Source organism: Myotis brandtii, unplaced genomic scaffold (genome assembly GCF_000412655.1).
Source record: "Myotis brandtii unplaced genomic scaffold, ASM41265v1 scaffold32, whole genome shotgun sequence".
NCBI classification, from domain to species: domain Eukaryota; kingdom Metazoa; phylum Chordata; class Mammalia; order Chiroptera; family Vespertilionidae; genus Myotis; species Myotis brandtii.
In genome coordinates this window covers 433,521-454,887 of record NW_005362269.1, presented here as the reverse complement: position 1 = coordinate 454,887, position 21,367 = coordinate 433,521, and positions in this window count along the sequence as shown.

Here is a 21,367-nt window from a genome sequence, read left to right as displayed (position 1 = left end):
TGTCAGGCTCTGCCCAGGATGTTCTTTCTGCCTGGGGTGGCCATTTCTGCCTTTCATTCCCTGTCAAAATCCTTTCCACCCTTCAAGGTGAAGTTTAAATACCACCTCCTTCAGGGAGTCTGCCCTGATTACCACCCCTATGTCCTCATCCAGGAGGAAGTGATCGCTCTATCTTCTGGCCTCACACAGTGCTCAGTCTCTCCCTCCCTTATTGCAAAGACAGAAGCAAATGATGGGTTCCTTGGTGTGTGTTAGAGCATTCATCCATTTATTCCCCAACTGTTTACTGAGCACCTACTATGGGCCAGGGGTTGTAGGTAAGGTCTCTGCTTTCATAAAATTTGCTTTCTGATAGGAGAATCAGAAAAAAAAGCAAGTAAACAAATGAAATATTTTCAGGTTGATAAAGGCTAATGAAAAGCACGATAAAGGGTTTTGGGTGGGGTGTGCGTACAACAGGTTAGACGGGTCCATCAGGGACAGCTGCTGAGGAGGTGAAATGTGAGCTGAGTTATGAATGACGAGAAGCAGCCAGCTATGGGAAGAGCTGGAAGAAGGGCATTCCAGGTCGCGGGGAGGACAGGTGCCAAGACCCCGAGGCAAGGAAAAGCTTAGTGTGTTAGAGAAGCAAGAAAAAGCCTAGTGTTGTGGACATGGGTGTGTGTGTGTGTAGAGGGTGTGGGAAGAAGGAGGGATGAGAGAGGAGGCAGGACCCAGGTCAGATCCGGCTTTGTGGGCCATGGTGAGCCTCGCGGGGTTTCCTAGACCTAGAAAGCCCCTGGGCAGTGTCAGGCAGGGGAGAGGTGAGGACTGACTGAGATTCATTCATTCATTCATTCATTCACTCAGTGATGACTCATGCCTCCCTGTGACAGAGCGTTCGGTGCTGAGAACACGGGAGGACTGGAGATGCTGTCTGCCCTCTGGATGTGTTTGTGGACTGGAGGTGCCTCCCCTGAATTCATTCCACCTGCAAGGTCTGCCTTTCGTCCTTGCTGATTCACTTATCTGATGTCAGGTTCCTCACAAGAGAGTGAGCTGTGAGCCCTGCTGCGCTACCGGGAGCGTGTTAGGAATGCAGACCCCGGGCCCACTCAGACCCGCCGGATCGGAATCTGAACCCCAGCTGATGTGTAGTCCCATGAAAGCTGGAGGAGGACTGGCCCAGAAGTAATCAAGTTGGTAACAGACTCTTACTAACCAAGCGGAGAAGGCAGTAATGAGTCAGACGCCAGCTCAACAATGCACAGCGGGGGCTAGTAACCGCTTACATCACTGCTTCTCCAAACTGAAGTGCATGCACGTGTCCGGGGAGTCTTGTTACAATGCGGCTTCTGGCTCGGGGAGTTCGGAGAGGGGCCCCGAGCTCTGCGTTTCTAACAAGCTTTACGGTGGGTGACGTGTTCGCCGCTGGCCATGGAGGACAGAGCCTCGCCCGACACTCACATGGTGGCCCACCCGATTTCCATGATCACACTTGCTGTGAGATGTTCGTTTACGTTATGTGGATCAGGAAACAATTTATAGCGCTGAAAACTGAGCTGTGGAACCTCAGCTTGTTTTTCTCACCTGCAAAACAAGGCTGACGATATTACTGCCTGCGTTAGAGAATTTCTTGGAAGAGTAAATAAAACAAGATGTGTGTCATGTACTCAGCATAATGCTTGGCACACAGCAAGGGCTCGATATTTGGCAGCTTTTAAAATGTTTCTGGAACTTAAGTCCAGCTTTTCTGATTCCAAAGCGGGGATTCTTCCCACCAGGTTGGTAGAAACCAGTGAGGCTGGCCCAGCTGGAAGATGGGGTGCGCAATGAAATACTTAGCAAGAACTGAATGTGAATAGAGTCGGCAGGTGGATTCCTAAGGACGTGTGACAAGCTCACATCCTCCCTCTGAGGATATTTGTGTGTTTGGAGCTGGTGACCCCTGAGAAGCTCCCCCTCTTCAGCCTGTGCTTTCTCCTCCTCTGGACCACATGCTCACAGCCTGTTTTGACAAGAGCCATGACCTCCAACCAATCACAGTTCAATTGCAGCGATCTCAGCACCTGTCCTATGCCAGGCGTGGCTTCCCCGTCGCCATTGAAATCAAGAGGCCGTCTCCGAGAGCAGGTCATGGCTCCTTCAGGCTTAGTTGATGAGTGACTATCACTGTCCCAGAGGGAAAAAACACACAACAAAACTCTCGAGGTTGACATCCATAGATTATGACCACAGGGTCCCGCCTACTTTCTCAGCCTCCATTTGGATCCCTTCGCCCCGTCCGCCCACTTCACTGTCCCAGAGGGAAAAAACACACAACAAAACTCTTGAGGTTGACATCCACAGATTATGACCACAATGTCCCTGCCTACTTTCTCAGCCTCCAATTGGATCCCTTCGCCCCGTCCGTCCACCGCCTGCTCACTCCCGTCATTCCCCTAATGCTTCATGTCTTTGTTTGGGAAATGCTCACTTGCATACCTGGTCGCCTGGCAACCTCCTAAAGTCACGTCCTTGGCACATATGATCTGTGCCAAGACTGTTGTAGACACTGAGAACACAGCGATGAAGGCAAGGTTCACCGTCTCCGCCCTCGTGGAGATGACATCTTATTTGGGGGAAACAGACAATATGCAGCACACAAATAAATAAGCAAGGTACTGTCATACGGTGGCCATGCATACAGGAGGAAAGGGGTGACGTGACAGAGACTGTTGGGGTGTCTGCGGGGCGGCCGCAGGAAATGATGAGATGGTTGGGGAAGAATTCCTTGGGGAGGGCGTGTAGCTGTGCTGACTGATGCTGAGGAGCTGGCCAGGTGGGGAGATGGGGAAAGTTCATTCCAGACAGGAAGGAAGAGAGGACAACCAGGAACAGAATGAAGGGCAGGAGGCCAAGGCGAGGGAGGAGGGCTGGAGAGCTGTGAGCTGAGCTGGAGAGGCCGACAGGGGGCACCATGCTGACCCCCTGCCACCCCACAGTGCTTTCTGTGTTGGGGTATAATCTGGGCACCAGGGACCAGGCTTTTTCGTGCCTGTAGCCTCAGAACAGAACCTGGCTCGTAGTCAGGACTCCCTAAGTCAGCGGTTCTCAACCTGTGGGTCGTGACCCCTTTGGCGGTCGAACGACCCTTTCACAGGGGTCGCCTAAGACCATCCTGCATATCAGATATATTTACATGACGATTCATAACAGTAGCAACATTACAGTTATGAAGTAGCAACGAAAATAATTTTATGGTTGCATCATAACATGAGGAACTGTATTTAAAGGGCCAGAAGGTTGAGAACCACTGCCCTAAGTGTTGATCGAATGGGCCAATGTGAGACAGAGATGGAGAGTGTGGGGATGGAGTCTGGGTGATGCAGCTCGTCCAAGGCAGTCTTTGCAGAGTCAGTGCCCTCAATACACGTTTCCCCGCTAATTCTGGTGGTACCTGGGCTGTTGACCCAACCCAAAAACAGCTCCAGAAGCAGCCCTGCCTCCGGTTGAGAGAAACAGATCACCTCTCGGTGTTCTGAAAAGGAACGTGAGCGGTTGATCAAGACGCAATCAATTTCAAAATAGAAACTGGAACTGAGTACAAATGGCCTGAGAGGAAGAACAGAGACACGGCCTCCCCAAGAAACCGAACAGGAGGGCAGACGATGAGCACTGGCAGAGAGGGGATCTGACAGCCGCTATCGCTGGAGGGAAGTCAGGCCCAACCGGAGCAGTGCCAGGAGCAGGGTCTGAGTCGCCCTGAATGAACTAGCCACACTTGGCCTTCCCTGCCCACCCAGGGAAAACCATTCCCTCAAATCCTGTTCTATTTCAGGAAACGGCTGCTGCGGCATAGGAAGTCCTGCACTTTCCACATTAGGACCAAGAGTCAGGTCTGGGCCGTGGGTGCTCACACGGCGGGTGCCTCGGCCTATTGTGCTGCTCACATAATAAGCTGGGTACAGTGTACCCTGGGGGTTAAGCAGACTTCCTTTCCAGGCAGGGAAAGGCTGAACTCCAGCCTTGTCACCATAAAACATGGATTTCAGTCCCTCAAGGAGCCTTAAACTATTCCTGTGCCCCCTCCAAAGGAAAGAGGGAACATCGGCCAGATTCCATGACCTGTCATCTCCCTTTCGCTCCCTCCTGTCCTGGGAGAGGAACTTTGAAAGCCCGGCCTCACCTTCCCAGAGAAGCCACAGGCGCGAGGGTCCGGATGTGCACCTTCTTTGCAGGCTGATGGCTCCTGTAACTACCCTGGGCCGCTGCTGAACCCTGCTCTGGGGAGGATTGGGGGCAGGCCAATGGCAGGTGACCTCGGTGGGGAGAGCACTTTTCCCTCCTCTCTGTCCTGGTCTGATGGAAGTGTTACAGTCACTATGCGGTGAGGGCCACTGAGTCCAGATGCCCACACCTGAGAGTTTTTATAGGACAAAGAGTCTTTATGGGGTGGGGCTGGGTGTCCCCCTGAATTCCTTATTGTAGCAGGTTGTCTAAGGATCCTATTTAAGTTCTCGGATGTTCAGTAATCTCTACAAACTTTCTAGGTTTTATTTGGGATCTTAGTAGATATTTCTATTGCAAGAACTTCTATAGCACATGGACAAGGAGTGGTTGGAGAAAGCAGAAAAAAATGAAACACTTTGAACTGGGCTGGTGAGAGGGATCCCCGTTTTGCCAGATTGGGAAGGATTTTGGTTTATTCTCATCCAAAATAAAGTGGATCAAGCCTGGTCTTCAGTCACGGTGAAGAGCAAATATAAGACTTTCCAGGGGTGCTGGTTTAAGGCTCTGCGGCCCAGTCTCACCGAACACACTTCGGGGTGGGTACCGGCTGTGCATTCACTTGCTGTGCACCCTTGGACAAGTCGCCACCTGTCTCTGGGCCCCAGCTTCCTCTGGAAAAGGAGAGGGCTGGGTTGGATCATGATTTCTTTAAACCTGTGACTAATTATCACAACATTAAAAACAATTAAATCACAGAGTAGAAAATTGGGCACAGTTTAATCCTCCCGATTAAGGACAGGTGAATGTCTCCGAGTGGCGTTAATCTATCTCTAACTCCTTTAAACACCTGGTCTTACTTTTTTACAGCAGTGGTTCTCAACCTTGGCTGCACATTAGAATCACCTGGGAATCTTTTTAAAATCCTGATTTCTGGGCCTCATCCTCCAGAAATTCTGTTTTTTTGTTATGGGGTGAGGCCGCAACATTAGTCACAAAGAAACAGAATTTCCGGAGGATGAGGCCCAGAAATCAGGATTTTAAAAAGATTCCCAGGTGATTCTAATGTGCAGCCAAGGTTGAGAACCACTGTTTACAGCATGAGAGCAGACTCCAGGCTCAGCCCTCCTTAGACGGTCTGTCTCTACCGAGATAAGGATTTAATCAGATTGTTTTGTTTTCATTTTATTTATTCTTATGGTTACCTTTCTATGACAAGTCATCCTGGTTTCCCATTTATGGCAGTGATGTAGTGTTTTTTCTTACATGTGTGTCTGTAGATGAGAACATCTAAAGAAACCTATGAAGGTGGAATTGGCGTATGGCAAAACTGTGAGGTCGGTACATGCACGCTGGGAAACCCTGGTCGGGATGACCTGCAAGTATGGCTGTGAGGTTGTTTGTTTTTTGTTTTGTTTTTTTTACATAAAATAATTGGCTCTTGACATCTTAAATCCTCCCTGAAGAAAGGAAACGTTTAAATAATGAATGACTACATCAATTTACCATTTACTTTCAGTTTTCCTTGTTTCCAAATCTCATTGGCTCTTTGCTTGGAGTATTTTTAAATTGACTGGCTGTTTGATTCAAATTATGTATTTAAAAAGTTTTGGCGCGGGCTCCAGGCCTGGTGTGTTTGCTGGGCTGGAGTCTGGGCGTGCCACCAAGCCGCTTTGGCTGGGTGACAGTTCAAACACAGCCAAACAGCTGGTCCTGCCGGGAGAGTCATCGGTGGGCAGATCCCACAGACAGAGTCCTGGGCCCTGTGGGGGATCTGAGGGGCTGGGTGGCGAACTCAGGTCCAAGGGAGGCCATCGGACTCAGGGGAGCCATCGCTGATCCCCCCACCCCCCACCTCCGCTTTCTACTTCCTCCTCCCCAGGCGCTGTCGTGGGCTCTGACTTCAGTGCTCACTGGGCACTGCTGCCTCTGGAACCGGAGTCAGTGGGTCAGGAAGACTGGGCTTTCTCATCGGTCCGCCTCACACTGCGGGCGAAGGTTTGACTTCCTCGGGGAGGGACCGAGGACTTGAGACCCTTCAGGCAGGGCCATGCCTGCTCCTCAGCCCAATTCCAGCCACGTGGTCTCATTTATTAGCTTTTTCTGAGGGCAACAGAGCATCACGGGCAAGGTAAATGGGAGCAGATTAGTGCACTGTACTGAAAACTTTTCAGTTGCTCCAGCAGCACAAATAGTTACTACAGAAAGAATAGAGCGAGAGACTCCACAGGGCTGCTGTGGTGACGAGCGGAATCAGCGTGGAGAGAGCACCACAGCTGCGTCCGCTCATCGGCGGCCCTCCATGAACAATAGCAGGATTCCTGTTCAACGCCTCCCGCTGGAAGTGGTCCTCGTGGGTCTCAGCATATGTTTGTTGAATGGGCAAATGATGGAACTGGCCGGCTTAGAGGGAGAAGCTAGAGGTGTCCCCGCTGAAGACGTGAGCTGCTGACTTAGGGCCCTGCTGCTCCCATCACATATCAACATAGAAATGAAAGTGAGCCCAGAGACAAGCTTCAGGTCTGCACCATCAGCCCGGTGGGATGACCGCCAGGCAGCGGGGCTTTGAGGGGCCAGACCACTGCAGAATGGCTTGCTATTTACCCTCCCCTTTCCACACAATTGATTTTAAAGTTAGAATATGCCTCCAATTAAGCCACCAGAGGGTTGCAGCCGCCCTGTAATAGGCGGTAGCTGTGAGCAGTGGAGCAGGTGGGCGTGTCCTCCCTGGCAAAGGCTTCCAGAGTTTTTGAGGTTTGGCAGGAAGATCCAAGGAGTCTGCTCCTGACTCAGCAGAATATTGAGGAGGAGATGAGGCTCTGAGTCTGTCTTCTGTTAAGAGTTTCTGTTTCTCCTCTCCTGACCTCAGGGCATGATAAAGATAACCTGCCAGAACCCAGAACCTCACTCAGACTGATGAGAGGAGAGGAGCGGCAGGCGGCAGATAGGCCGTGATCAGAAGAATGATGAGAGCAGCATCCACGCGACAGTCTCTGCCTGGCCATCTGGATGTTGCTGGACTCCCAGCTGCGTAGGATGTACTTGGGGTCAGTAAACCTCCTAAAGTTCCCCAGCCAAACAGTCTCTACATTCGAGGTAGCTTAGGATCAGGGTCCGCAAGGTGCAGGGGTCTCAGTTAGAGGTCACTGCTGGCCAGGCACGCCGTCGAGGGGGTCTAGGTGATCTACGAGAGGCACTGTTGGCAGTGGAGGGCTTACTGCATGCCAGGCAGTACACATGGCCCTTTATGTGGGTCATCCCCGCCAATCCTCCGCCAGCCCCGCGGCGCATGGTCGTAAAGGTCCACTATTTATGGTCCCAGGCAGCGTTCCCACTCCCCGAGAGCCCTGGCTGCCTTTGGGAGTTCTCTCGCTCAGTGTTTATGGCCTCAACGGACCGGTAAATCAGACGTCTTCCTCTCTCGCTACAGTGCTTGAAGGTTTCTTCAAACCACACTGGTGAGGCAGGGAAGGTTCGGCTGGAACTTCTCCTTTCCGGGACTTGGAATCCTGAGCTTATCAGTGGAGAGCAGAAATCCTCGGGACTTGATTATAGCTCCAGTTCTGGGCCGGGCTGCCAGGTAATGTCTGCTGTCTGCTCTGCGCTCATCCTAAACCTTCTCCTCTGCCCCCTTTTGTGAGCTGAGCTGGCCCACACCCTGCAGTCCATTTCCTTTAGCCAGAGCCTTCGAGGGGCCCTGAATTCTGTCTGCAGAGCCCGGGAACTTAACTCTAATGGAACTGGAGCCTCTGTGCCCTCCAGGCTCGAGTTTTGAAGAGGCCGTGTGTGTGCCAGTCTGAGAATGTACGATTCTAAAATGATCTGGTTAATGCCTTCTCTGTGTTGAGAGCTGCGCAGGGTTCACACCTGCAATTCCAGGCAGCTTGAGCGGTCAGCTGAGTCAGCAGTAGGCTGTGTGAGCTCAGCTGACAGCACATCCCTCGCTCCCGCTGGCCTCTCCCTGTGGGCTCCATGTGGAAGGTCCTACCAGCCTCCTCCCTGTGCTCGCCCATAAGACCTGGGGTTCACCATCCCCTGGAACAATGCGCAGACCACACTGGGGAAAGCTGAAATTGAGCGACAAGTTTTTGCCCCATCAATGGTCCCTGGGGTGCCCAAGGGTGGTCCAGCCACTAAGCAGCAATGAGCGGAGCCTCCTGGCAGCGTTGAGAAATGCTTCATAACCTACTTGGAGTGTGAAAGTTTATACATGTTCCCCCATGTTGCCACTAGGCAGATATAAACAGACTAGAGGCCGGTGCACAAAATTTGTGCATGGGAAGAGTCCCTAGGCCTGGCTGGCGATCAGGGCCAATTAGGGCCTTCTGGCTGCCGGCCGGGCCTTCCTTCATTCCACGTCACCCCCTGGTGGTCAGCTCACATTATAGTGAGCGATTGACCGCCTGGTCTCCCAGTCGAACTCCTGAGGGGACAATTTGCATATTAGGCTTTTATATATATAGATATTTATGAATGGTATGGACACACTTTTTCCCCCATTTGAAACTCAGTAAAGCTATTTTTATTTTGAACAAAAATTTAGTCCAGTTGTTCCTGAGTTACCCTTTGCCAAATAATATCGCTTCCCTCAAGTGAACCTATATGCTTCTTCTATGTGGGAGCTTTGATCTGGGCACAGTGGCTAGTGCACAAGTTTTCAAACATTTTCTTTAGCATTGGAATCAGTTTTTCAATTACAGTTTATGTGGGACTATAGTACACAAAACAGATAAGATGGAGCTGCTCTGTTGAAGTCACCCCTGCCCTGTGACATCCCTCTCCATCCCCCTACCAGGGTCCCTGAGCCAGCTCTGAAGAAGCACAGAAATTGAGGAAAGATTGGAAAACTGCTGAGCCAGCAGTTAATTTGAACAGAATTGGATTCAGTGGACATGGGGTTGGGCAAGGTCTGAGCTAGAAGGCTTGCACTGCTCCTCTCTCTCTCCTTCTTTGTTTTGTCCTCTTGCCCTCACCCATCACCCTCTGCCCCCCGCCCCACACCAAGATATGGCTGAAGGTGGTTTGCAGAGAGATGAAAAAAGGCAGAAGGTGGAAGATGATGGAGAACTCATCTGGGCAACAGAGTTGCTCCCAGCAAAGTACTTGGGATGCCTCAGATTTACAGGAACTGGTGGGAAGAGTAAATAAGTCACTGAATAGGTATGTGAGCAGCTAAAAGACAGCCAAGGAAACGGGCCACATGCTGAGCTGTCTGCCGCCCGGGGCATTTAGGTGGTGCCAGCTTCCTGGGAGCATTGTGGACACAGCAGAAGGGCTTTTGTACCAGCAGGGAAACTGGTTGAGTTCTTTTGCTGTGTGTCTGTCCTGCTTGCCGTGGTGCTAAGGGTTTTGGACCCCTCTCTAAGGAATATACTCATTATAGGAGCCTTTGAGTTAGCGTTTGGGGCTGTGGAAGCAAGACACTGGTCAAGTTGAAGTGTATATGGCTCTATGGTTTGCCAAGTGCTTTTGTGCACAGGACCTCAAGGTTCCTCTGAGTTGTGCCAGGAAGGTGTGTGTGAGGAAGGTGACACAGAGCCTGATGTCCCAGACACTGCTGATGTCACCACCGTGTAGAGGAAGCAGGGCATGAATGAGGTGGGAAGAGAAACATGGAACAGACAGGCTAATTGCCAGGTATTCTGGGTTTGGGCTCCCACATATGCCCGGCCCCCAGGCAGGATGGTGGTGTTGTGCATTCCATTCCCGATAGGTCAGACTGGCTTTGTGTTAAGTTTCCTGGATCGTGCCACTCAAATGTGTCATGTGTACTTGGTTGTCATAGCATGTTGTTCAAAGAGGATGATCTTTCAGGCCAAAGGTCACATGCTGGCTGCCCGCGCAAGCTGTGCTAGCCCCAGATGAGTTTTGTTTGGTCTGCACCAGGTTTAAAATTTTGAATTGGTTGCTAACGTTTAAAAATTGGAAGCTCTCTGCATTTCTGGTTGTCCTGAAAAAAATTTGGAGGATATGACAACATTGGTTTTTGCAACTGCCCAGTTCTGAGTCATGGGTTCATCACAGACCCGAGCCAGCCTGCTTCGCTTCTCTGTATTAACTCCATGGCCCCATGTGCACTTGACTTTGAGACCTGTGGCCTAGGCTGCTGTTTTGTGTAACTTGCCATGTGGAATAGGGGTTGGCAAACTATGGCTTGGGGGCCAAATCTGGTCCTTGTCCTGTTTGTATAAATAAAGTTTTATTGGAACACAGCTACATCCATTATTGACATATGGTCCATGGTTGCTTCCACACTTCACAAAGTGCAGTAGTTGCTAGAGAGACCATATTGTCTGCAATTCCTAAAATATTTGCTCTCCGGCCCTCTGCAGAAAAGTTGATTCCTGCTGGAGACTGTAGCCAGAGGGCTGACTTTTCACTACAAAAATGGCCCATCCAAGTGTTTTCTAAATAAAAGTTTTTTTTTCCTCTTGGAGGAATTCTACTTCATTTTCATGCTCTCGGGGCCTATTTATAACCTACCTAACTGAGAGGGGAAGTGAGTGACCAATTGTTCCCTGGGCCTGAGTTATTACGAGGTCATACAATGTCAGTTTCGGTGGTCAGGGCGCTCAGGCAGTTGGCTTCCTTTCATGTTTCCCTTGCTGGCCCTGTCCGTGGGGAAATACCTGGACTTATTGGCATCCTGCTTTTCTGTGGACTCTACCTCTAATCCACAGGGATTCGCATTGCTGTTGTTATTGTCATTTATGAGAACAATATCTCACACGTGTGCAGTGGAAGTGGCTGACTCACAGTATTCCTGTACGTCTTCTCACGTTCTCTTCCCAAGACTATCCTGCAAGGCCGGTTGACTGCCCCTGGAACGGCTCTTCTTCCTCCCATCTTCCTTGCTGTGGGGCCTAGCTCTGGGCAGTGACTGAACATGCCAGACTCTTGCTTTTCTAGCTTCCATAGCGGCTGGGGTGACCACATGACCCTATTTTGGCTAATGATAGATAAGGGAAGTCTTCTGGGAGGCATCTAGGAAATGTTTTCCTCCCTCATAAGAAAGCATTATGTTCAAGAGAGTTTCCGTGTCTCTCCCTTTTTGTTTCCATGTGGCTTTGTGAGGATGTGATGGTTGGAGCTTTGCAGCCATCTTGGGACATGAGGTGAGGCGTCAGTGATATCCAGAGGATATTGGGAGCGGGGAGGAGAAAATTCTGAGTTCCTTGGGACATCTGTAAGCCTGGAGCCATTGCCCTTCAGATGGCTTTTGTTATGGGAGATGCTAAGGAAACTTTCTTATTAAAGCCACTTTGGGTCAGGTATTCTGCTCTTTTATGGCCAAAAATATCTTATTTCAAATTACATAATTTAAAAATTGTAACAGTTCTTACTATGGGTTAGGTACTGTTCCGAGTGCCTTCCAAATAGTAACTCATTTAGTCTTCATAATGACACTAGAAAGTAGGTATCATTATCCCGATTTTATAGAAGTGAAAAGTGACATTCAATAAATGCTAATACTGTATGAGGTCACATGCCTGGTAAGAGGCAGAGCTAGGATTTAACCCTGGGGCATTCTGGCTCCAGAGGGCCATGCGCTTACTCACTGTACTGGACTCCCTCTCTAGAAGAGAGGAAATGGTTGGCTCCATGTCACATGACACAAGTTGTCTCACAGCACCTGGTGCCTCCCTAAGCCTGGGACAGGCACTGGAGTGGTCTGTGCACTGTCCCTCCCTCTCCTTGCCAGACAATGAGCTCTCCATCACTCTCCATATTCATTACTCTTGAGCTGGGCACAGTCCTATATTATAGTGGGTGCTCAATCCTAGGATTAGATTTCAAACCTCTTTGCTACCTCTCTGCTGCTCCTCCTTCCTTCCTCCTGGCTGCATGCATCAAACCATTGCCAGCCTGGGTGAGCTCAGGAGGAGCCCTAAGCCTGGGACAGGCACTGGAGTGGTCTGTGCACCGTCCCTCCCTCCCCTTGCCAGACAATGAGCTCTTCATTACTCTTGAGCTGGGCACAGTCCTATATTGTAATGGGTGCTCAATCCTAGGACTAGATTTCAAACCTCTTTGCTACTCTCCTGCTGCTCCTCCTTCCTTCCTCCTGGCTGCATGCACCAAACCACTGCCAGCCTGGGTGAGCTCAGGAGGAGGGGTAGCCAGGCTGTACCCTGTGCCTTGTATCTTACTGAGGGACATTGCATAGTGGCCACAAGTATGGAGTTTGAAGTCAGGCAGCGTGAAGATTAATTGTGGCTCAGCAACTTCTAGCTGTGTTATCATGGGAAAATCCCCTCTCCTCTCTTAGCCTCAGTGTGCTCTTCTGTAAAATGCAGTAATAATGACCTACGCAATGAGGGAATTTTGAGTATTAAATTGATAGGCATATAAAATGCTTCACAAAGTCCCTGTCACCAAGTCCTCGCTTAGTAAATGGTAAATACAGTTATTAGTGAGGCTGCTTTTTTATTCTTATTGTCACTATGCTTGAGGCTGCTTGTGGGCTAAAATGTCTTGGGACCCTCTATTCTGTTTGAGGTGGGCCAGAAGTCCTGGGAGTGCGGCAGGGACTCACTGTGAGAGTGATGGCCCAGGAGTCAGGAGAGCGAGCTCAGCGGCTCCCTCTCTCTCTGGGCTCCTGTTTCCCCACCTGTCAAATGTGTGTGGTGGCTGAGATGACCCTAAGCTTTCCCAGCTGGAACAGGCCCCCCTGCAAGACCCACCAGACACACAGGCCTCCATTCTTTCTGGGGCTCTGCACAGCCCAGGAGCAGTTACCATCCCTCAGGACCCTGGTTCAGTTTTCTCCCAAATTGACCAAGGTTCCTATCCCATCAGCCACCAGCATGCCCACTGCCTGGCATGGGGTGCATGGCCAATAATTCAGAGCTGGATGAATGAATGAACTGCACTGAGTGAGTGACCTCTGAAGGTTGGGCAGGTTTGGTTTCTTGTAGTATAAATATTTAGAATATGACCATGATTATAGTTTTTGGCAAGGGGAATCACTTACTCATGGTCATGGCCTGAACCTGGCCAGACTGTGAGCCAGCACCAGAATAAACTGGACTGAACTGCCAGCCTCAGAGCCAAAGGGAGACTGACTTTCCATTGACCCATGAGCCAGGTCTGGTTTTTAGAAAGAATTTTACAAACATTCCAATATCTAGCAAACCTGTCAAACCAGATGCATCCTTGCATTTGCTTCTAAAACCCTGAACTGGGACAAAATTAGACCCCAAGTGATTCTTGTTTATAATATTGCACAACACATGTAAATAATACAACATATGTAAATAGCACTTGCAGGACACGTTGTGCTAAGTGCATTAGCTCATTTATTCCTCAGTTAATCCTATGAAGTTGGTACCGGTGAGGATAAGTGAGGAAAATTCAACAGCTAAGTAATTTTTGCCAAGGTCACATGACCACTAGGAGACAGAATGGACATTGGAACGCAGGGCCATTGGGTTCCTCAGCATCAGTGACAGTGACAGTGTATTGAGCCTGCTTACCAGGCAGTCCCCGGCTGGACATTGTGTGTGCGTGAACTCACTGGATCCCCACAACTGTCTGGAGTGCGCCATTATCAGGTCCATTTGAAGACGAGGAAACAGCTTTTGAGAGATGACATAACCTGCCTGCAGTGTGTGGGTGGTAGAGCCCACACAAGCTGCCCCCATAGAATGGCAGGGCACAGAGAGGGAGGGCCTTTACCAAGGTCATGTGACTCTGAACTGAGGCAGGGCTTCATTGAAGACCTTTTCCATTCACTGTTGGGAGGGTGTTGCCATAGGGCTGGTCCACCATGTCCCTTGCCCTGGTGACAGGAAAGAGCTCCGTGGGTTAGAGTACATGCTCTGGAGTCACAGACTCCAAATCACAGCTCCAAACTAACTCACGAGGCCACCTTGGGAAAGTCCCTTTTTCTCCCTGAGTTTCTGCAAAATGGGGCGGTAACCATGGCTGCCTCCAAGTCACAGACTCCAAATCACAGCTCCAAACTAACTCACTAGGCCACCTTGGCAAAGTCCCTTTTTCTCCCCGAGTTTCTGTTTCCCCTTCTGCAAAATGGGGCAGTAACCGTGGCTGCCTCCCGGGGCTGCTGGAGGAGCAATGAGAGAACACACTTTAAGAGTCTGGCTCAATGACGGCAGCACAGTGAACATGGAGTAGCTCTTATTGTTATTGGAGTGATCCACCAGCTGAGAGAGGTTTAAGAACCACTGCTCCACTGCTCTGTATAGAGAAGCCCTGAGATATCCTTCACAGCCTCTACCAGAGACACACATGCTCTTGGGACACACACACATGCACCTGCACACCTGGACATAACACATGAGTGGCACACACATGTACACGCACGTACGCACGTTCATATGCACGCACATGCATGTATACACTATATGTGGCATATATACGCTCACACATGCATACACATACAACACACAATACATCTATGGTTATATATGCTCGCACATGTTTGCATTCACCCACACAAGTGCTCACACACACATTGCATATGCACATGCCCTCCCCTTCTTTGCCTAACTAACACCTGCTCATCCTCAGCTCTCATCCTAAAGGTCACAGCCTCAGGGCCACTGCCCTGACCTCCAGGTGACCCCAGGTCACTCAGGCTGTGTTCTCTTAGCCCCTAGCACTTCTCCTCCTCTGTTTACATGACAATTGTCATTGAATAACCGTGTAATACGCTGCTTAGTTCTGTATTTCCTGCTGGAATGGTAGCTCTGCAGAGGGCAGGAGAAAAATATATTCTCCACGGACCCAAAGCACCTAACACAGCCTGGCACACAGTAGGCCTTTGCCATTGACTGGACAGAAGCAGCGGTCCCTTTTTCTTGCAGCGTGGGGAATAAGCTCATTCAGAGTGGGGCTACCTCAGGTAAGGCTTTTGGCCTTGGGGTCTGTGATGGTTTGTAGATTCACCCTGAGAGATCCAAGCCTCCGAATGCTGTGGAAGTTGGCAAGAAAGAAGCCCAACTCTTAGTCACCAGGAAAACAAGTGCTGGTGGTGGCTGGAATGTCTAATAGGCCTGAAGCACAGATAGCTCCTTATTTCTTCTCCCTCTGCCTTCCCCAGGGAGGTTAGGGGACACCAACAGCTGCCACAAGTAATAAGGTTGAGGAGTCATTGCCTGGGCTGGGACTGTGTTCTTTCTCTCATCCAGATAATGCAGTGAGCAGGCCCCATTAGACAGAGAGGGCAGGGAGGGTGGCCTGATGGAAATGGGAAACTGCAGGGCGGTGAACAGCAGGCGACCCGGGTTAGACTACAGAGGCTCCCCGGCCTGCGACGGTTTCACAGAGCGATTTTTGGACTTCGCGATGGTGTGAAGGCAATATGCATTCAGTAGAAACCGTACTTTGAATTTCGAACTTTGGTCTTTTCCTGGGCTAGCAGTATGTGGTGCCATACTCTCCCCTGATGCTGGGCAGCGGCCGCCCCGCCATCACGAGGGTAAACAGCCGATTCTCAGCAGTGTACTGCTGTGTTGCCAGCATTGTTTTGGATATTGTGTTTTGGTTTTGCATCCCATCATGTCTGCGAAACACCCGTCCGTGTCTCCTGCTTCTGGTGTGAGTGAGAAGATGGCAATTACAGATGCTTCTTGACTTACGATAGGGTTATGTCCCAATAATGACAGTGTTCTGAGCACGTTTAAGGGAGGTTAGGCTCAGCTATGATGTTCAGCAGGTTAGGTGTAGTAAATGCATTTCTGACTTACCATGGACTTATGGAAACTTAACCCCATTATAAGTTGAGGAGCACCTGTAATTTATTTTCTTTCATTTATTTACTTAAGGAATAGTTCTGGGCACCTTTTAGCTGCTGGGGATACAGGAGAAATGGAATCTGCATAGTCCTTGACCTCTACATGCTCACATCTGCTGGAGTGATGGAAAGGACACAGGCAATCAAAATGCTCCAATGGGGACGTGCAGAAGGTGAGGTCCCGGGGTGGGGACCTGGATGGCTTCTGGAGAGGAGGTGTCTAAGCTAAGACCTGGAGAATGAACAGCCATTGGACAGGCTAGGAGGAAGGGAAAGGGGACCTGAAGGGGGAAGAGTTTATGGGTGAGCCCCAGGGGGAGAGATGGCAGGAGTTCAGCGTGGAAGCTGCTGTGGGTCTGGATGGAGGGGCGTGGAGGGAGGGCACAGTCCAGTGGGATGCATAGCTCGTCCAAGTGGCCCCTGGAGCCCCGCCCCCAGGATAATGGCAGATGGATCCCAGGACGGAAGTACTCACAGGCTGAGAGAGGACCTTCCCTTAGTGACCTGGAGGTGTGTCTGAGGCTGGTGGGGGAGGGTAGGCAGGCTGGTGCCTTCAGGAGCAGGGAGCTCCTCCACACCGGAGTGTAGGGAGGAGGGAGAGGAGGTGTCACTCACTGCTGTGAGGCCATCACCCTCGGGCCTGGTTCTCTCCTGGACAGAGAGGCCCTGGTGACCTCTCACACACTTCCCAGCAGCTGCTCCTGAGCTCTGGTGGTTGGAGCAGCTGTGTGCTCCCGAGTCTCCCACAGGCCACTGCGTGTCCTGCCTGGTGTTTGTCCCCACGGCCCCCTCTGTCCTGCAGAATCCACCCTGGCCACCCCGCCTCCTTTTCTCTGTCACTATCCAGAAGCTGTCACCACAGCAACTCATGTCCCATTAATGGGAACGTGATGGTGGTGATGATACCACGTCTTCACTGTCTTCCTGTGCCCTTCTCTATGCCAGGCACCTGCCTTCTCTCTCTTCCTCAAGCGCACGGAGCTTTCTTACCGAGAATTCTTTGCCTCTTCCTTCCCTCCCACCTCTGCCTGACTGATTCTCATCACTCGGTTCCAAGCTAAGCATGATTTCTTCAGAGAAGCCTTCCTGAGGGTCCACACTCTCTATTCACACTCTGTATGTTTCCTTCCCACACTTGTCGCAGCGGAATTTCACCCAGTGTTGTGTGATCACTGAATGCCCACGCCCCCTGTAAGATACACGCAGGGCAGGGGACAGATCCGACAGGCTCATTGCTGTATCTTGTCACCGGGCACTGTCCCGGGCACATACTAGGCACTGAGTGTCATTGAATGGCTAAATGACGTCTCAATGGATTTAATGCATTTCATACATATGCAAGTTATTAATTATACTCAAGCCAGGCCTATAAACTTAAGCTGTTTTTCAATCACAAGCCATAGTGACATGTCCTGGTCACTAGAGGGCGATGTGAAACCATAAAGCTGGGTGGCCTCAGGGACCCCCCACCCCTTTTCGAAAAGTGGAAGTTTACTGTTGAGCCACTTTCTAGTCTCTCCATCCCCTAGACTCATGGAATAAAACTTAAACATATATAGACTGTTGTGAGTGGGAAGGCTCGTCAGAGCCCGTTTGGTCCAATCCCAGACTTTGAGACCTGAGAGAGTGAGTTCCCTCTGCCTTAGTGGTGTAGACTTGGCCCCACGGTGTAGATTTGTTCCTAGCCGTGGACAACCCCTCTTTTTCAATGTTCGTGTTCTCTATTACGTAGGGCAGACCGTTGTCACTAGTCTGTCCATCATCCAATAAATGTTTATGGACTCCCTACTATGTGCTGGGCACTGGGGTGGGTGCTGGAAATCCCCATGTACGAAACGGTCCCTGTCCCACGGAGTCCACCGTCCAGTTGGGACGACAAACATCGAGGAGTGATATGCAGTTACCCACTGTGATTAGTGCGAAGGCGAAGGCCAAGTTTGAGGACAGGCTATGATGGGGCCCTGATTCTTTCTCATGGTCACACCTGAAGGAAGGGCCACTTAGCAGAGAACTGGAGGCTGAGCAGCCACTGGCGAGTGACCCAAAGACCAGCTTCTGCCCACATGCCCATCTGGGCTGCCAGCTGCTGTTGAGCAAGTGTTTTCTGCTTTTCCACTGTCCTCCCATCCACATAATGGGAGAAGCCTTCTGAGCCTGCTGATTAAGAGGGGCTTGTATGTTATATCCGGGGTACTCATGGGCAGATTTCTCAGTCACAGGAGGGGGTCCAACTCTTGGGTGAAAAGGGGTGTCTGCACTGATGCCTCCTCCAGGCAATGGCCAGGGACTGACCCTCCACGCTTTGCAAGCTCTGGGGAAGCTGCATTCAGGCAAGAGGACTGCAGCCTTAAGTCCCAGCCCCCAGCCTCCCTCTGTGTGGCTCAGACTGTAGGCCTCCAGGCCCGGAGCTGGTTAAGTATACAGACCCCTGGCCCACCCCAGAGATAAGGCAGGTTGGAGAAAGGCCCCAAACCTGCATGAACACAAGCCCTCCAGGTGATTCTGATACATATTAAAGTCTGGAATCGTTACCCTTGACCTTTCTGTAGAAAGGACTTAGGATTCAGGCTTCCAATTGGCCTTGATTTATATTCTGTTATGTGTATTCCAGAAAAGTTGTGGCTAAACTCAATTTTTGTCATTCAAATTACATCCACAATGCACATAGAGCTAAAGAGTCAACCATTTGGGATGTGAATTTTCACTCCAATGGAGTTCTGTCATGTGTGTTAATTTTCCTAATTGAGGGTCACATCTATTTGTGCTTCACCGACTAATTCATTCATTCATTCATTAGAAACACCTAGAATTCAGCTTTGTGGAAGGTGGCAGTCTTAGTTTTCAGAGAGTGGGGAGATTGGGGAAGACCTGTGTCAGGAGGCACAAAGAATTAAATTTCAAAGCCTAGAGTTAAGCTCCTCCAGGTTAAACTGTTTACTTATTGTCAGATTTATAATCACTGTCCACCTGGGACAGGTGAGCCCAAACCCAGTGTTCCCTATTTGCAGCTAAAAACCTGATGCCCTTGAGTTTGCTGTGGAGGCTACAGTTTCATGGCTCCTGCCCAGGACAGCCATCCGTGGGGTTAGGGCCCTTGAGTGTGGCTCTTCCACAAAATACCAGGTGCGGGCGCGCACGTACAGTGCGATTGAAACTTTGTGGCCACACTCAAGGGGCCAAAGAACCGCATGTGGCTCGCAAGCCGCAGTTTGCCGACCACTGGGTTAGGGAACTCTCCAATCCCTTTTTCTGAGCTGGAAAAGGGGCTCAGGCGGAGATGCCTTGCGCCAGGCACATGTCTTGGCTCTTGACAAGGAATATTTCACTCAGAACTCTTATCTCCTTGATCTGTTGCTCTAGCCCTTGGCTTGTTCATCATTTCCCATTCATGGGGGCAGTTGGAGTAGGTGGCTGGGCTGTCCAAGTTGACCTGTTCACCTGTCATCTGTCCCAGGCTGGCCAGGGATCCCTGGGGAAGGGATAGAGAGGTGAGGAGAGAAGCGCAAAGGCTGCAGGTCTGTTCATGCGGTGGCTACTGCAGGTCATGCTGAGTCAGAAGCCCAGGCTGTTAGATCTGAAAGGACAATGAATTGGATTTGGGTCCCAAAGACTCCCTATCATTTGCATGGAAGCAGAGAGAGCAGATGGCATCTGGAGGGACTGGGAAGACAAAGTAAAAATAGCATGAGCAGGAGATCAGCATTAAAGGAAGCCACGCCCCATGAAAGGGAAGAAGGGGAAAAGGTGGGCTCCAATGCCAGAAAGAGGTCTTGGTTTTCATCATAATTGTTTACGTGGGTTTGCTGACATGTTCGCTGACATGTTCACTTCATGTTCACTTCAAATGTATACATGAGTGTTGTCCACGGACTCTCTGTATCCCCGCCACGGCTGTAAGACAGGCCGGTCATTTCCATGTTGCCAGTGAGAAGCCCGAGGCCCAAAGAGCGACTTCGTGGCACGGCCAGGAGGAAGCCTGGGTCTCCCCCCTCTATGCCCAGTGCCATCCTGTTAGTACTCATTCAGATGACGCTTCATGCAGGGAGCAGTTGTATAGCAGAGGGAGCCGGCCCCTCTCCGATGCTCTCTCCTTGAGGTGCCACCTTGGAACTCTGTTTGGAAGCCACCAGGTTTCCTGGGCTTTGTGGCACAGGCCAGAGCCACGATCACTCCTTGGAGGGGGAGGGTGCTGGCTTGCTGTGGCATGAAGATGAAGGCTGTGCTCTGGTCATTGAACCTGGTGATGCTCACAGGAAAGATCAGGAAGGAAAAGATAGCAAGATGGGGGGTGGGGGGGGGCGACTCAAAAGGAAGTGGACGGTTGCAAAAGCGATAAGGCATGTGCTGCAGTGTCTTATCAGGAACCGTACCCAGTTGGTCACTGGCCCAGCTCGGAGCCTATCGGGGGAGTGGGTGGTCAGCTCGGAGCCTATCAGGGGAATGGGTGGTCAGCTCGGGCCTGGAGAAGTAGTGACCACGGTGCCTGGTCCAGAAGCCCCTGCCCTTGGGGATGGGAGCATGGGCCCTGGAGTCAAGTCTCTGCTACTTCTAGGTGTGTCCTTGGGTGAGACAGGTAATCTCACTGGACCTTAATTCTTCATCTGTAAATTCTTCACATAATAATGATTGTGAAGATGGAATGAAATCATGCTTTAAAAGCACTTAACACAATAGTAACCACTAAATAAATTTCAGTCGTGGCCGTCATGATTATACTGACTAGCATGAAGGAAGGAAATTCTATTGAATGAAGTGACCATCCCCTTGTCTCTGCTCTTGACAAATTCTTCCCTTGGTTTCAACTTTCTGGGCAGCCATATTACCTTTTTCACCCAAATTACTGATAATTTTTCAAAATTCTATTCAATGAAGAAAAATTAGCCTCCTTCTAAGGATAAAGTGAAGTGACAGTGTGATTGAGGTGAGAAGGCTGACACAGAGAGTGGCTCTGGCACCGTTGCTCAAACCCAGTCCCCTGTGGGCTCAGCCACTGCCTTTGAGCAGAGAGTGACGGGCTGTCTGATGATGACAGGGAAGCACAGCCGTCGCCTCCATAGGGACGAGCTGAGGGACCCAGCCTGGCTGGGGGGCCAGGAGGCATCCTGAGACTCAGCAGTGCTGCAGGGATGCAGGGGTCTCACTGGGGGGATGCAGAGCTGGAGGCTGTGACTCCCACAGAGTCTAAGGAATTCTCTCGGGGTCTGCCATGTGAGAATTTTAAAATCCTAGCAATTATCTATTCATTATGAATCATTAACGCAAGAGGCTCTGTTTTTACATTTAGGAGATGATAGGGGATCTCCTTTTTTTAAAAAAAAATATTTTTGTATTGATTTCAGAGAGGAAGGGAGAGGGAAAGAGAGAGAAACATCAATGATGAGAGAGAATCATTGATCAGCTGCCTCCTGCACACCCCGCACT